Below are 15,506 nucleotides of genomic sequence, written 5' to 3' on the forward strand. Positions count from 1 at the left end.
AACAACAATGTTATCATAATTAATGTCATATTTTAGCTTCTGTGGTCATTTTTTACAAGCTAAACACTGCAAGACTGTTTTACAGTTGAAGCAAGGATAAAATATCAACTCTAGTGATGAGACACTTGCTGTAATGACTTCCATTTCAGACGGGACTTAAACCCACAACCACTGGCTTAGGAGAACAGTGCCTTATCCATTATGCCAGTGGTGCTTACTGATGTCTTTATTTAAGATTGATAGGTTTTTAATAGTCAATTATTTATTTTTGAAAAAAAGTGAAGCTGTTTACCGTGTTCTTTGCATTACCAAGTCCAGCAAGAAATGTGCTGGTACTTTCCAGAGCTGTCAGTATGGATTATCATGCTATATTGCAGAAAATCAATTTGATGCAACTGCTTTACCAACAGTATGTTAATCTTTTCCATTGCTGTTTTGTTGGCTGACTGAAGGAAGATATGCAGTGCATTTGAACCAAAGCAGATGTGTGCTGACAACTTAAATGCACAATCATGTTTGTGTTTTTTCTTTCTTTCTTCCATCCTTTGTAATATCATATTAAATATTAAGGTAGCAGTTTATAATCAATGACTAATGACATAAGAAAAGGAAAAAAAAAACAATATACAAAGATGCTCCAGGTGAGGCTTGAACTCACAACCTCGGCATTGCTCAACAGATACTGTCTTATTAGTACTGCACGCTAACCAATTGCGCCACTGGAGCACTTTGCAGCATTAGTTGGTTATGCTAGATGTGGATTTTATTCAATACAATCAGTACAGTAATAAGAATTGAAAAAGAAAATCATTTTTGGTGATGAATGATGAGCAACAAAGGAACATACATGCCAGATGGCACTTGAATAAGCTGTCCACGGTGATAGAAAAGGTTTAAAAAACAACAACAACAATGTTATCATAATTAATGTCATATTTTAGCTTCTGCGGTCATTTTTTACAAGCTAAACCCTGCAAGACTGTTTTACAGTTGAAGCAAGGATAAAATATCAACTCTAGTGATGAGACACTTGCTGTAATGACTTCCACCCCATATGGGACTTGGAACCCCTGGCTTAGGAGGGCAGTGACTTATCCATTATGCCAGTGGTGCTTACTGATGTTCTTATTTAAGACTGTTAGGTTTTTAATAGTCAATTATTTATTTTTGAGGAAAAAATGAAGCTGTTTACTGTGTTCTTTGCATTACCAAGTCCAGCAAGAAATGTGCTGGTACTATCCAGAGCTGTCAGTATGGATTATCATGCTATATTGCAGAAAATCAATTTGATGCAACTGCTTTACCAACAGTATGTTAATCTTTTCCATTGCTGTTTTGTTGGCTGACTGAAGGAAGATATGCAGTGCATTTGAACCAAAGCAGATGTGTGCTGACAACTTAAATGCACAATCATGTTTGAGTATTTTCTTTCTTTCTTCCATCCTTTGTAATATCATATTAAATATTAAGTTAGCAGTTTATAATCAATGACTAATGACATAAGAAAAGAAAAAAAACAGTGTACAAAGATGCTCCAGGTGAGGCGTGAACTCACAACCTCGGCATTGCTCAACAGATACTGTCTTATAAGTACTGCGCGCTGACCAATTGCGCCACTGGAGCACTTTGCAGCATTAATTGGTTATGCTAGATGTGGATTTTATTCAATACAATCAGTACAGTCATAAGAATTGAAAAAGAAAATAATTTTTGGTGATGAATGATGAGCAACAAAGGAACATGCATGCCAGATGGCACTTGAATAAGCTGTCCACGGTGATAGAAAAGGTTTAAAAAACAACAACAACAATGTTATCATAATTAATGTCATATTTTAGCTTCTGTGGTCATTTTTTACAAGCTAAACACTGCAAGACTGTTTTACAGTTGAAGCAAGGATAAAATATCAACTCTAGTGATGAGACACTTGCTGTAATGACTTCCACCCCATATGGGACTTGGAACCCCTGGCTTAGGAGGGCAGTGACTTATCCATTATGCCAGTGGTGCTTACTGATGTTCTTATTTAAGACTGTTAGGTTTTTAATAGTCAATTATTTATTTTTGAGGAAAAAGTGAAGCTGTTTACTGTGTTCTATGCATTACCAAGTCCAGCAAGAAATGTGCTGGTACTATCCAGAGCTGTCAGTATTGATTATCATGCTATATTGCAGAAAATCAATTTGATGCAACTGCTTTACCAACAGTATGTTAATCTTTTCCATTGCTGTTTTGTTGGCTGACTGAAGGAAGATATGCAGTGCATTTGAACCAAAGCAGATGTGTGCTGACAACTTAAATGCACAATCATGTTTGTGTTTTTTCTTTCTTTCTTCCATCCTTTGTAATATCATATTAAATATTAAGGTAGCAGTTTATAATCAATGACTAATGACATAAAAAAAGGAAAAAAAACTATTATACACAGCTGCTCCAAGTGAGGCTTGAACTCACAACCTCGGCATTGCTCAACAGATACTGTCTTATAAGTACCGCGCGCTGACCAATTGCGCCACTGGAGCACTTTGCAGCATTAATTGGTTATGCTAGATGTGGATTTTATTCAATACAATCAGTACAGTCATAAGAATTGAAAAAGAAAATCATTTTTGGTGATGAATGATGAGCAACAAAGGAACATGCATGCCAGATGGCACTTGAATAAGCTGTCCACTGTGATAGAAAAGGTTTAAAAAACAACAACAACAACAACAACACCAATGTTATCCTAATTAATGTCATTTTTTAGCTTCTGTGGTCATTTTTTACAAGCTAAACACTGCAAGACTGTTTTACAGTTGAAGCAAGGATAAAATATCAACTCTAGTGATGAGACACTTGCTGTAATGACTTCCAACTCAGACGGGACTTAAACCCACAACCACTGGCTTAGGAGAACAGTGCCTTATCCATTATGCCAGTGGTGCTTACTGATGTCCTTATTTAAGACTGTTAGGTTTTTAATAGTCAATTATTTATTTTTGAAAAAAAGTGAAGCTGTTTACTGTGTTCTTTGCATTACCAAGTCCAGCAAGAAATGTGCTGGTACTATCCAGAGCTGTAAGTATGGATTATCATGCTATATTGCAGAAAATCAATTTGAAGCAACTGCTTTACCAACAGTATGTTAATCTTTTCCATTGCTGTTTTGTTGGCTGACTGAAGGAAGATATGCCGTGCATTTGAACCAAAGCAGATGTGTGCTGACAACTTAAATGCACAATCATGTTTGTGTTTTTTCTTTCTTTCTTCCATCCTTTGTAATATCATATTAAATATTAAGGTAGCAGTTTATAATCAATGACTAATGACATAAGAAAAGGAAAAAAAACAGTATACAAAGATGCTCCAGGTGAGGCTTGAACTCACAACCTTGGCATTGCTCAACAGATACTGTCTTATAAGTACCGCATGCTGACCAATTGCGCCACTGGAGCTCTTTGCAGCATTAATTGGTTATGCTAGATGTGGATTTTATTCAATACAATCAGTACAGTCATAAGAATTGAAAAAGAAATTCATTTTTGGTGATGAATGATGAGCAACAAAGGAACATGCATGCCAGATGGCACTTGAATAAGTTGTCCACGGAGATAGAAAAGGTTTAAAAAACAACAACAACAATGTTATCATAATTAATGTCATATTTTAGCTTCTGTGGTCATTTTTTACAAGCTAAATACTGCAAGACTGTTTTACAGTTGAAGCAAGGATAAAATATCAACTCTAGTGATGAGACACTTGCTGTAATGACTTCCAACTTAGATGGGACTTAAACCCACAACCACTGGCTTAGGAGTACAGTGCCTTATCCATTATGCCAGTGGTGCTCACTGATGTCCTAATTTAAGACTGTTAGGTTTTTAATAGTCAATTATTTATTTTTGAAAAAAAGTGAAGCTGTTTACTGTGTTCTTTGCATTACCAAGTCCAGCAAGAAATGTGCTGGTACTATCCAGAGCTGTCAGTATGGATAATCATGCTATATTGCAGAAAATCAATTTGATGCAACTGCTTTACCAACAGTATGTTAATCTTTTCCATTGCTGTTTTGTTAGCTGACTGAAGGAAGATATGCAGTGCATTTGAACCAAAGCAGATGTGTGCTGACAACTTAAATTCACAATCATGTTTGAGTTTTTTCTTTCTTTCTTCCATCCTTTGTAATATCATATTAAATATTAAGGTAGCAGTTTATAATCAATGACTAATGACATAAGAAAAGGAAAAAAAAACAGTGTACAAAAATGCTCCTGGTGAGGCTTGAACTCACAACCTCGGCATTGCTCAACAGATACTGTTTTATAAGTACTGCGCGCTGACCAATTGCGCCACTGGAGCACTTTGCAGCATTAATTGGTTATGCTAGATGTGGATTTTATTCAATACAATCAGTACAGTCATAAGAATTGAAAAAGAAAATCATTTTTGGTGATGAATGATGAGCAACAAAGGAACATGCATGCCAGATGGCACTTGAATAAGCTGTCCACGGTGATAGAAAAGGTTTAAAAAACAACAACAACAATGTTATCATAATTAATGTCATATTTTAGCTTCTGTGGTCATTTTTTACAAGCTAAACACTGCAAGACTGTTTTACAGTTGAAGCAAGGATAAAATATCAACTCTAGTGATGAGACACTTGCTGTAATGACTTCCATTTCAGACGGGACTTAAACCCACAACCACTGGCTTAGGAGAACAGTGCCTTATCCATTATGCCAGTGGTGCTTACTGATGTCTTTATTTAAGATTGATAGGTTTTTAATAGTCAATTATTTATTTTTGAAAAAAAGTGAAGCTGTTTACCGTGTTCTTTGCATTACCAAGTCCAGCAAGAAATGTGCTGGTACTATCCAGAGCTGTCAGTATGGATTATCATGCTATATTGCAGAAAATCAATTTGATGCAACTGCTTTACCAACAGTATGTTAATCTTTTCCATTGCTGTTTTGTTGGCTGACTGAAGGAAGATATGCAGTGCATTTGAACCAAAGCAGATGTGTGCTGACAACTTAAATGCACAATCATGTTTGAGTATTTTCTTTCTTTCTTCCATCCTTTGTAATATCATATTAAATATTAAGTTAGCAGTTTATAATCAATGACTAATGACATAAGAAAAGAAAAAAAACAGTGTACAAAGATGCTCCAGGTGAGGCGTGAACTCACAACCTCGGCATTGCTCAACAGATACTGTCTTATAAGTACTGCACGCTGACCAATTGCGCCACTGGAGCACTTTGCAGCATTAATTGGTTATGCTAGATGTGGATTTTATTCAATACAATCAGTACAGTCATAAGAATTGAAAAATAAAATAATTTTTTGTGATGAATGATGAGCAACAAAGGAACATGCATGCCAGATGGCACTTGAATAAGCTGTCCACGGTGATAGAAAAGGTTTAAAAAACAACAACAACAATGTTATCATAATTAATGTCATATTTTAGCTTCTGTGGTCATTTTTTACAAGCTAAACACTGCAAGACTGTTTTACAGTTGAAGCAAGGATAAAATATCAACTCTAGTGATGAGACACTTGCTGTAATGACTTCCACCCCATATGGGACTTGGAACCCCTGGCTTAGGAGGGCAGTGACTTATCCATTATGCCAGTGGTGCTTACTGATGTTCTTATTTAAGACTGTTAGTTTTTTAATAGTCAATTATTTATTTTTGAGGAAAAAGTGAAGCTGTTTACTGTGTTCTATGCATTACCAAGTCCAGCAAGAAATGTGCTGGTACTATCCAGAGCTGTCAGTATGGATTATCATGCTATATTGCAGAAAATCAATTTGATGCAACTGCTTTACCAACAGTATGTTAATCTTTTCCATTGCTGTTTTGTTGGCTGACTGAAGGAAGATATGCAGTGCATTTGAACCAAAGCAGATGTGTGCTGACAACTTAAATGCACAATCATGTTTGTGATTTTTCTTTCTTTCTTCCATCCTTTGTAATATCATATTAAATATTAAGGTAGCAGTTTATAATCAATGACTAATGACATAAGAAAAGGAAAAAAAAAACAGTATACAGAGATACTCCGGGTGAGGCTTGAACTCACAACCTCACCATTGCTCAACAGATACTGTCTTATAAGTACCGCGTGCTGACCAATTGCGCCACTGGAGCACTTTGCAGCATTAATTGGTTATGCTAGATGTGGATTTTATTCAATACAATCAGTACAGTCATAAGAATTGAAAAAGAAAATCATTTTTGGTGATAAATGATGAGCAACAAAGGAACAAGCATGCCAGATGGCTCTTGAATAAGCTGTCCACGGTGATAGAAAAGGTTTAAAAAAAAACAACAACAATGTTATCATAATTAATGTCATATTTTAGCTTCTGTGGTCATTTTTTACAAGCTAAACACTGCAAGACTGTTTTACAGTTGAAGCAAGGATAAAATATCAACTCTAGTGATGAGACACTTGCTGTAATGACTTCCAACTCAGACGGGATTTAAACCCACAACCACTGGCTTAGGAGAACAGTGCCTTATCCATTATGCCAGTGGTGCTTACTGATGTCTTTATTTAAGACTGTTAGGTTTTTAATAGTCAATTATTTATTTTTGAAAAAAAGTGAAGCTGTTTACTGTGTTCTTTGCATTACCAAGTCCAGCAAGAAATGTGCTGGTACTATCCAGAGCTGTCAGTATGGATTATCATGCTATATTGCAGAAAATCAATTTGATGCAACTGCTTTACCAACAGTATGTTAATCTTTTCCATTGCTGTTTTGTTGGCTGACTGAAGGAAGATATGCAGTGCATTTGAACCAAAGCAGATGTGTGCTGACAACTTAAATGCACAATCATGTTTGTGTTTTTTTTTTTTTCTTCCATCCTTTGTAATATCATATTAAATATTAAGGTAGCAGTTTATAATCAATGACTAATGACATAAGAAAAGGGAAAAAAACAGTATACAAAGATGCTCCAGGTGAGGCTTGAACTCACAAACTCGGCCTTGGTCAACAGATACTGTTTTATTAGTACTGCGCGCTGACCAATTGCGCCACTGGAGCACTTTGCAGCATTAATTGGTTATGCTAGATGTGGATTTTATTCAATACAATCAGTACAGTCATAAGAATTGAAAAAGAAAATCATTTTTGGTGATGAATGATGAGCAACAAAGGAACATGCATGCCAGATGGCACTTGAATAAGCTGTCCACGGTGATAGAAAAGGTTTAAAAAACAACAACAACAATGTTATCATAATTAATGTCATATTTTAGCTTCTGTGGTCATTTTTTACAAGCTAAACACTGCAAGACTGTTTTACAGTTGAAGCAAGGATAAAATATCAACTCTAGTGATGAGACACTTGCTGTTATGACTTTCACCCCATATGGGACTTGGAACCCCTGGCTTAGGAGGGCAGTGACTTATCCATTATGCCAGTGGTGCTTACTGATGTTCTTATTTAAGACTGTTAGGTTTTTAATAGTCAATTATTTATTTTTGAGGAAAAAGTGAAGCTGTTTACTGTGTTCTATGCATTACCAAGTCCAGCAAGAAATGTGCTGGTACTATCCAGAGCTGTCAGTATGGATTATCATGCTATATTGCAGAAAATCAATTTGATGCAACTGCTTTACCAACAGTATGTTAATCTTTTCCATTGCTGTTTTGTTGGCTGACTGAAGGAAGATATGCAGTGCATTTGAACCAAAGCAGATGTGTGCTGACAACTTAAATGCACAATCATGTTTGTGTTTTTTCTTTCTTTCTTCCATCCTTTGTAATATCATATTAAATATTAAGGTAGCAGTTTATAATCAATGACTAATGACATAAGAAAAGGGAAAAAAAAACAGTATACAAAGATACTCCAGGTGAGGCTTGAACTCACAACCTCACCATTGCTCAACAGATACTGTCTTATAAGTACCGCGTGCTGACCAATTGCACCACTGGAGCACTTTGCAGCATTAATTGGTTATGCTAGATGTGTATTTTATTCAATACAATCAGTACAGTCATAAGAATTGAAAAAGAAAATCATTTTTGGTGATGAATGATGAGCAACAAAGGAACATGCATGCCAGATGGCACTTGAATAAGCTGTCCACGGTGATAGAAAAGGTTTAAAAAACAACAACAACAATGTTATCATAATTAATGTCATATTTTAGCTTCTGTGGTCATTTTTTACAAGCTAAACACTGCAAGACTGTTTTACAGTTGAAGCAAGGATAAAATATCAACTCTAGTGATGAGACACTTGCTGTAATGACTTCCATTTCAGACGGGACTTAAACCCACAACCACTGGCTTAGGAGAACAGTGTCTTATCCATTATGCCAGTGGTGCTTACTGATGTCTTTATTTAAGACTGATAGGTTTTTAATAGTCAATTATTTATTTTTGAAAAAAAGTGAAGCTGTTTACCGTGTTCTTTGCATTACCAAGTCCAGCAAGAAATGTGCTGGTACTATCCAGAGCTGTCAGTATGGATTATCATGCTTGATTGCAGAAAATCAATTTGATGCAACTGCTTTACCAACAGTATGTTAATCTTTTCCATTGCTGTTTTGTTAGCTGACTGAAGGAAGATATGCAGTGCATTTGAACCAAAGCAGATGTGTGCTGACAACTTAAATTCACAATCATGTTTGAGTTTTTTCTTTCTTTCTTCCATCCTTTGTAATATCATATTAAATATTAAGGTAGCAGTTTATAATCAATGACTAATGACATAAGAAAAGGAAAAAAAAACAGTGTACAAAAATGCTCCAGGTGAGGCTTGAACTCACAACCTCGGCATTGCTCAACAGATACTGTTTTATAAGTACTGCGCGCTGACCAATTGCGCCACTGGAGCACTTTGCAGCATTAATTGGTTATGCTAGATGTGGATTTTATTCAATACAATCAGTACAGTCATAAGAATTGAAAAAGAAAATCATTTTTGGTGATGAATGATGAGCAACAAAGGAACATGCATGCCAGATGGCACTTGAATAAGCTGTCCACGGTGATAGAAAAGGTTTAAAAAACAACAACAACAATGTTATCATAATTAATGTCATATTTTAGCTTCTGTGGTCATTTTTTACAAGCTAAACACTGCAAGACTGTTTTACAGTTGAAGCAAGGATAAAATATCAACTCTAGTGATGAGACACTTGCTGTAATGACTTCCACCCCATATGGGACTTGGAACCCCTGGCTTAGGAGGGCAGTGACTTATCCATTATGCCAGTGGTGCTTACTGATGTTCTTATTTAAGACTGTTAGGTTTTTAATAGTCAATTATTTATTTTTGAGGAAAAAGTGAAGCTGTTTACAGTGTTCTATGCATTACCAAGTCCAGCAAGAAATGTGCTGGTACTATCCAGAGCTGTCAGTATGGATTATCATGCTATATTGCAGAAAATCAATTTGATGCAACTGCTTTACCAACAGTATGTTAATCTTTTCCATTGCTGTTTTGTTGGCTGACTGAAGGAAGATATGCAGTGCATTTGAACCAAAGCAGATGTGTGCTGACAACTTAAATGCACTATCATGTTTGTGTTTTTTCTTTCTTTCTTCCATCCTTTGTAATATCATATTAAATATTAAGGTAGCAGTTTATAATCAATGACTAATGACATAAGAAAAGGAAAAAAAAAACAGAATACAAAGATATTCCAGGTGAGGCTTGAACTCACGACCTCACCATTGCTCAACAGATACTGTCTTATAAGTACTGCGCGCTGACAAATTGCACCACTGGAGCACTTTGCAACATTAATTGGTTATGCTAGATGTGGATTTTATTCAATACAATCAGTACAGTCATAAGAATTGAAAAAGAAAATCATTTTCGGTGATGAATGATGAGCAACAAAGGAACATGCATGCCAGATGGCACTTGAATAAGCTGTCCACGGTGATAGAAAAGGTTTAAAAAACAACAACAACAATGTTATCATAATTAATGTCATATTTTAGCTTCTGTGGTCATTTTTTACAAGCTAAACACTGCAAGACTGTTTTACAGTTGAAGCAAGGATAAAATATCAACTCTAGTGATGAGACACTTGCTGTAATGACTTCCATTTCAGACGGGACTTAAACCCACAACCACTGGCTTAGGAGAACAGTGCCTTATCCATTATGCCAGTGGTGCTTACTGATGTCTTTATTTAAGATTGATAGGTTTTTAATAGTCAATTATTTATTTTTGAAAAAAAGTGAAGCTGTTTACCGTGTTCTTTGCATTACCAAGTCCAGCAAGAAATGTGCTGGTACTATCCAGAGCTGTCAGTATGGATTATCATGCTATATTGCAGAAAATCAATTTGATGCAACTGCTTTACCAACAGTATGTTAATCTTTTCCATTGCTGTTTTGTTGGCTGACTGAAGGAAGATATGCAGTGCATTTGAACCAAAGCAGATGTGTGCTGACAACTTAAATGCACAATCATGTTTGTGTTTTTTCTTTCTTTCTTCCATCCTTTGTAATATCATATTAAATATTAAGGTAGCAGTTTATAATCAATGACTAATGACATAAGAAAAGGAAAAAAAAACAATATACAAAGATGCTCCAGGTGAGGCTTGAACTCACAACCTCGGCATTGCTCAACAGATACTGTCTTATTAGTACTGCACGCTGACCAATTGCGCCACTGGAGCACTTTGCAGCATTAATTGGTTATGCTAGATGTGGATTTTATTCAATACAATCAGTACAGTCATAAGAATTGAAAAAGAAAATCATTTTTGGTGATGAATGATGAGCAACAAAGGAACATACATGCCAGATGGCACTTGAATAAGCTGTCCACGGTGATAGAAAAGGTTTAAAAAACAACAACAACAATGTTATCATAATTAATGTCATATTTTAGCTTCTGTGGTCATTTTTTACAAGCTAAACCCTGCAAGACTGTTTTACAGTTGAAGCAAGGATAAAATATCAACTCTAGTGATGAGACACTTGCTGTAATGACTTCCACCCCATATGGGACTTGGAACCCCTGGCTTAGGAGGGCAGTGACTTATCCATTATGCCAGTGGTGCTTACTGATGTTCTTATTTAAGACTGTTAGGTTTTTAATAGTCAATTATTTATTTTTGAGGAAAAAATGAAGCTGTTTACTGTGTTCTTTGCATTACCAAGTCCAGCAAGAAATGTGCTGGTACTATCCAGAGCTGTCAGTATGGATTATCATGCTATATTGCAGAAAATCAATTTGATGCAACTGCTTTACCAACAGTATGTTAATCTTTTCCATTGCTGTTTTGTTGGCTGACTGAAGGAAGATATGCAGTGCATTTGAACCAAAGCAGATGTGTGCTGACAACTTAAATGCACAATCATGTTTGAGTATTTTCTTTCTTTCTTCCATCCTTTGTAATATCATATTAAATATTAAGTTAGCAGTTTATAATCAATGACTAATGACATAAGAAAAGAAAAAAAACAGTGTACAAAGATGCTCCAGGTGAGGCGTGAACTCACAACCTCGGCATTGCTCAACAGATACTGTTTTATAAGTACTGCGCGCTGACCAATTGCGCCACTGGAGCACTTTGCAGCATTAATTGGTTATGCTAGATGTGGATTTTATTCAATACAATCAGTACAGTCATAAGAATTGAAAAAGAAAATAATTTTTTGTGATGAATGATGAGCAACAAAGGAACATGCATGCCAGATGGCACTTGAATAAGCTGTCCACGGTGATAGAAAAGGTTTAAAAAACAACAACAACAATGTTATCATAATTAATGTCATATTTTAGCTTCTGTGGTCATTTTTTACAAGCTAAACACTGCAAGACTGTTTTACAGTTGAAGCAAGGATAAAATATCAACTCTAGTGATGAGACACTTGCTGTAATGACTTCCACCCCATATGGGACTTGGAACCCCTGGCTTAGGAGGGCAGTGACTTATCCATTATGCCAGTGGTGCTTACTGATGTTCTTATTTAAGACTGTTAGGTTTTTAATAGTCAATTATTTATTTTTGAGGAAAAAGTGAAGCTGTTTACTGTGTTCTATGCATTACCAAGTCCAGCAAGAAATGTGCTGGTACTATCCAGAGCTGTCAGTATGGATTATCATGCTATATTGCAGAAAATCAATTTGATGCAACTGCTTTACCAACAGTATGTTAATCTTTTCCATTGCTGTTTTGTTGGCTGACTGAAGGAAGATATGCAGTGCATTTGAACCAAAGCAGATGTGTGCTGACAACTTAAATGCACAATCATGTTTGTGATTTTTCTTTCTTTCTTCCATCCTTTGTAATATCATATTAAATATTAAGGTAGCAGTTTATAATCAATGACTAATGACATAAGAAAAGGAAAAAAAAAACAGTATACAGAGATACTCCGGGTGAGGCTTGAACTCACAACCTCACCATTGCTCAACAGATACTGTCTTATAAGTACCGCGTGCTGACCAATTGCGCCACTGGAGCACTTTGCAGCATTAGTTGGTTATGCTAGATGTGGATTTTATTCAATACAATCAGTACAGTCATAAGAATTGAAAAAGAAAATCATTTTTGGTGATAAATGATGAGCAACAAAGGAACAAGCATGCCAGATGGCTCTTGAATAAGCTGTCCACGGTGATAGAAAAGGTTTAAAAAAAAACAACAACAATGTTATCATAATTAATGTCATATTTTAGCTTCTGTGGTCATTTTTTACAAGCTAAACACTGCAAGACTGTTTTACAGTTGAAGCAAGGATAAAATATCAACTCTAGTGATGAGACACTTGCTGTAATGACTTCCAACTCAGACGGGACTTAAACCCACAACCACTGGCTTAGGAGAACAGTGCCTTATCCATTATGCCAGTGGTGCTTAATGATGTCTTTATTTAAGACTGTTAGGTTTTTAATAGTCAATTATTTATTTTTGAAAAAAAGTGAAGCTGTTTACTGTGTTCTTTGCATTACCAAGTCCAGCAAGAAATGTGCTGGTACTATCCAGAGCTGTCAGTATGGATTATCATGCTATATTGCAGAAAATCAATTTGATGCAACTGCTTTACCAACAGTATGTTAATCTTTTCCATTGCTGTTTTGTTGGCTGACTGAAGGAAGATATGCAGTGCATTTGAACCAAAGCAGATGTGTGCTGACAACTTAAATGCACAATCATGTTTGTGTTTTTTTTTTTTTCTTCCATCCTTTGTAATATCATATTAAATATTAAGGTAGCAGTTTATAATCAATGACTAATGACATAAGAAAAGGGAAAAAAAACAGTATACAAAGATGCTCCAGGTGAGGCTTGAACTCACAAACTCGGCCTTGGTCAACAGATACTGTTTTATTAGTACTGCGCGCTGACTAATTGCGCCACTGGAGCACTTTGCAGCATTAATTGGTTATGCTAGATGTGGATTTTATTCAATACAATCAGTACAGTCATAAGAATTGAAAAAGAAAATCATTTTTGGTGATGAATGATGAGCAACAAAGGAACATGCATGCCAGATGGCACTTGAATAAGCTGTCCACGGTGATAGAAAAGGTTTAAAAAACAACAACAACAATGTTATCATAATTAATGTCATATTTTAGCTTCTGTGGTCATTTTTTACAAGCTAAACACTGCAAGACTGTTTTACAGTTGAAGCAAGGATAAAATATCAACTCTAGTGATGAGACACTTGCTGTAATGACTTCCACCCCATATGGGACTTGGAACCCCTGGCTTAGGAGGGCAGTGACTTATCCATTATGCCAGTGGTGCTTACTGATGTTCTTATTTAAGACTGTTAGGTTTTTAATAGTCAATTATTTATTTTTGAGGAAAAAGTGAAGCTGTTTACTGTGTTCTATGCATTACCAAGTCCAGCAAGAAATGTGCTGGTACTATCCAGAGCTGTCAGTATGGATTATCATGCTATATTGCAGAAAATCAATTTGATGCAACTGCTTTACCAACAGTATGTTAATCTTTTCCATTGCTGTTTTGTTGGCTGACTGAAGGAAGATATGCAGTGCATTTGAACCAAAGCAGATGTGTGCTGACAACTTAAATGCACAATCATGTTTGTGTTTTTTCTTTCTTTCTTCCATCCTTTGTAATATCATATTAAATATTAAGGTAGCAGTTTATAATCAATGACTAATGACATAAGAAAAGGGAAAAAAAAACAGTATACAAAGATACTCCAGGTGAGGCTTGAACTCACAACCTCACCATTGCTCAACAGATACTGTCTTATAAGTACCGCGTGCTGACCAATTGCACCACTGGAGCACTTTGCAGCATTAATTGGTTATGCTAGATGTGGATTTTATTCAATACAATCAGTACAGTCATAAGAATTGAAAAAGAAAATCATTTTTGGTGATGAATGATGAGCAACAAAGGAACATGCATGCCAGATGGCACTTGAATAAGCTGTCCACGGTGATAGAAAAGGTTTAAAAAACAACAACAACAATGTTATCATAATTAATGTCATATTTTAGCTTCTGTGGTCATTTTTTACAAGCTAAACACTGCAAGACTGTTTTACAGTTGAAGCAAGGATAAAATATCAACTCTAGTGATGAGACACTTGCTGTAATGACTTCCAACTCAGACGGGACTTAAACCCACAACCACTTGCTTAGGAGAACAGTGCCTTATCCATTATGCCAGTGGTGCTTACTGATGTCTTTATTTAAGACTGATAGGTTTTTAATAGTCAATTATTTATTTTTGAAAAAAAGTGAAGCTGTTTACCGTGTTCTTTGCATTACCAAGTCCAGCAAGAAATGTGCTGGTACTATCCAGAGCTGTCAGTATGGATTATCATGCTATATTGCAGAAAATCAATTTGATGCAACTGCTTTACCAACAGTATGTTAATCTTTTCCATTGCTGTTTTGTTGGCTGACTGAAGGAAGATATGCAGTGCATTTGAACCAAAGCAGATGTGTGCTGACAACTTAAATGCACAATCATGTTTGTGTTTTTTCTTTCTTTCTTCCATCCTTTGTAATATCATATTAAATATTAAGGTAGCAGTTTATAATCAATGACTAATGACATAAGAAAAGGAAAAAAAAAACAGTATACAAAGATGCTCCAGGTGAGGCTTGAACTCACAACCTCGGCATTGCTCAACAGATACTGTCTTATTAGTACTGCACGCTGACCAATTGCGCCACTGGATCACTTTGCAGCATTAACTGGTTATGCTAGATGTGGATTTTATTCAATACAATCAGTACAGTAATAAGAATTGAAAAAGAAAATCATTTTTGGTGATGAATGATGAGCAACAAAGGAACATGCATGCCAGATGGCACTTGAATAAGCTGTCCACGGTGATAGAAAAGGTTTAAAAAACAACAATAACAATGTTATCATAATTAATGTCATATTTTAGCTTCTGTGGTCATTTTTTACAAGCTAAACCCTGCAAGACTGTTTTACAGTTGAAGCCAGGATAAAATATCAACTCTAGTGATGAGACACTTGCTGTAATGACTTCCACCCCATATGGGACTTGGAACCCCTGG

The 15,506-nt window shown here is 35.7% G+C and overlaps 4 non-coding genes across 4 annotated transcripts; all 4 read right to left on the bottom strand.

Moving 5' to 3' along the window:
* Positions 1-633: 633 nt before the first annotated feature.
* TRNAI-AAU (transfer RNA isoleucine (anticodon AAU)) lies at positions 634-726 on the bottom strand. Its single transcript is given in 2 exon segments — positions 634-669; positions 689-726. It is a non-coding gene; the product is annotated as a tRNA-Ile (tRNA).
* Positions 727-2,429: 1,703 nt separating this feature from the next.
* TRNAI-UAU (transfer RNA isoleucine (anticodon UAU)) lies at positions 2,430-2,522 on the bottom strand. Its single transcript is given in 2 exon segments — positions 2,430-2,465; positions 2,485-2,522. It is a non-coding gene; the product is annotated as a tRNA-Ile (tRNA).
* A 6,234-nt stretch (positions 2,523-8,756) lies between these two features.
* On the bottom strand, positions 8,757-8,849 carry TRNAI-UAU (transfer RNA isoleucine (anticodon UAU)). Its single transcript is given in 2 exon segments — positions 8,757-8,792; positions 8,812-8,849. It is a non-coding gene; the product is annotated as a tRNA-Ile (tRNA).
* Positions 8,850-10,560: 1,711 nt separating this feature from the next.
* Positions 10,561-10,653, bottom strand: TRNAI-AAU (transfer RNA isoleucine (anticodon AAU)). Its single transcript is given in 2 exon segments — positions 10,561-10,596; positions 10,616-10,653. It is a non-coding gene; the product is annotated as a tRNA-Ile (tRNA).
* Between the last annotated feature and the right edge of the window lie 4,853 nt (positions 10,654-15,506).

This window comes from Pseudophryne corroboree, unplaced genomic scaffold (assembly GCF_028390025.1).
Source record: "Pseudophryne corroboree isolate aPseCor3 unplaced genomic scaffold, aPseCor3.hap2 scaffold_2760, whole genome shotgun sequence".
Taxonomy (NCBI): domain Eukaryota; kingdom Metazoa; phylum Chordata; class Amphibia; order Anura; family Myobatrachidae; genus Pseudophryne; species Pseudophryne corroboree.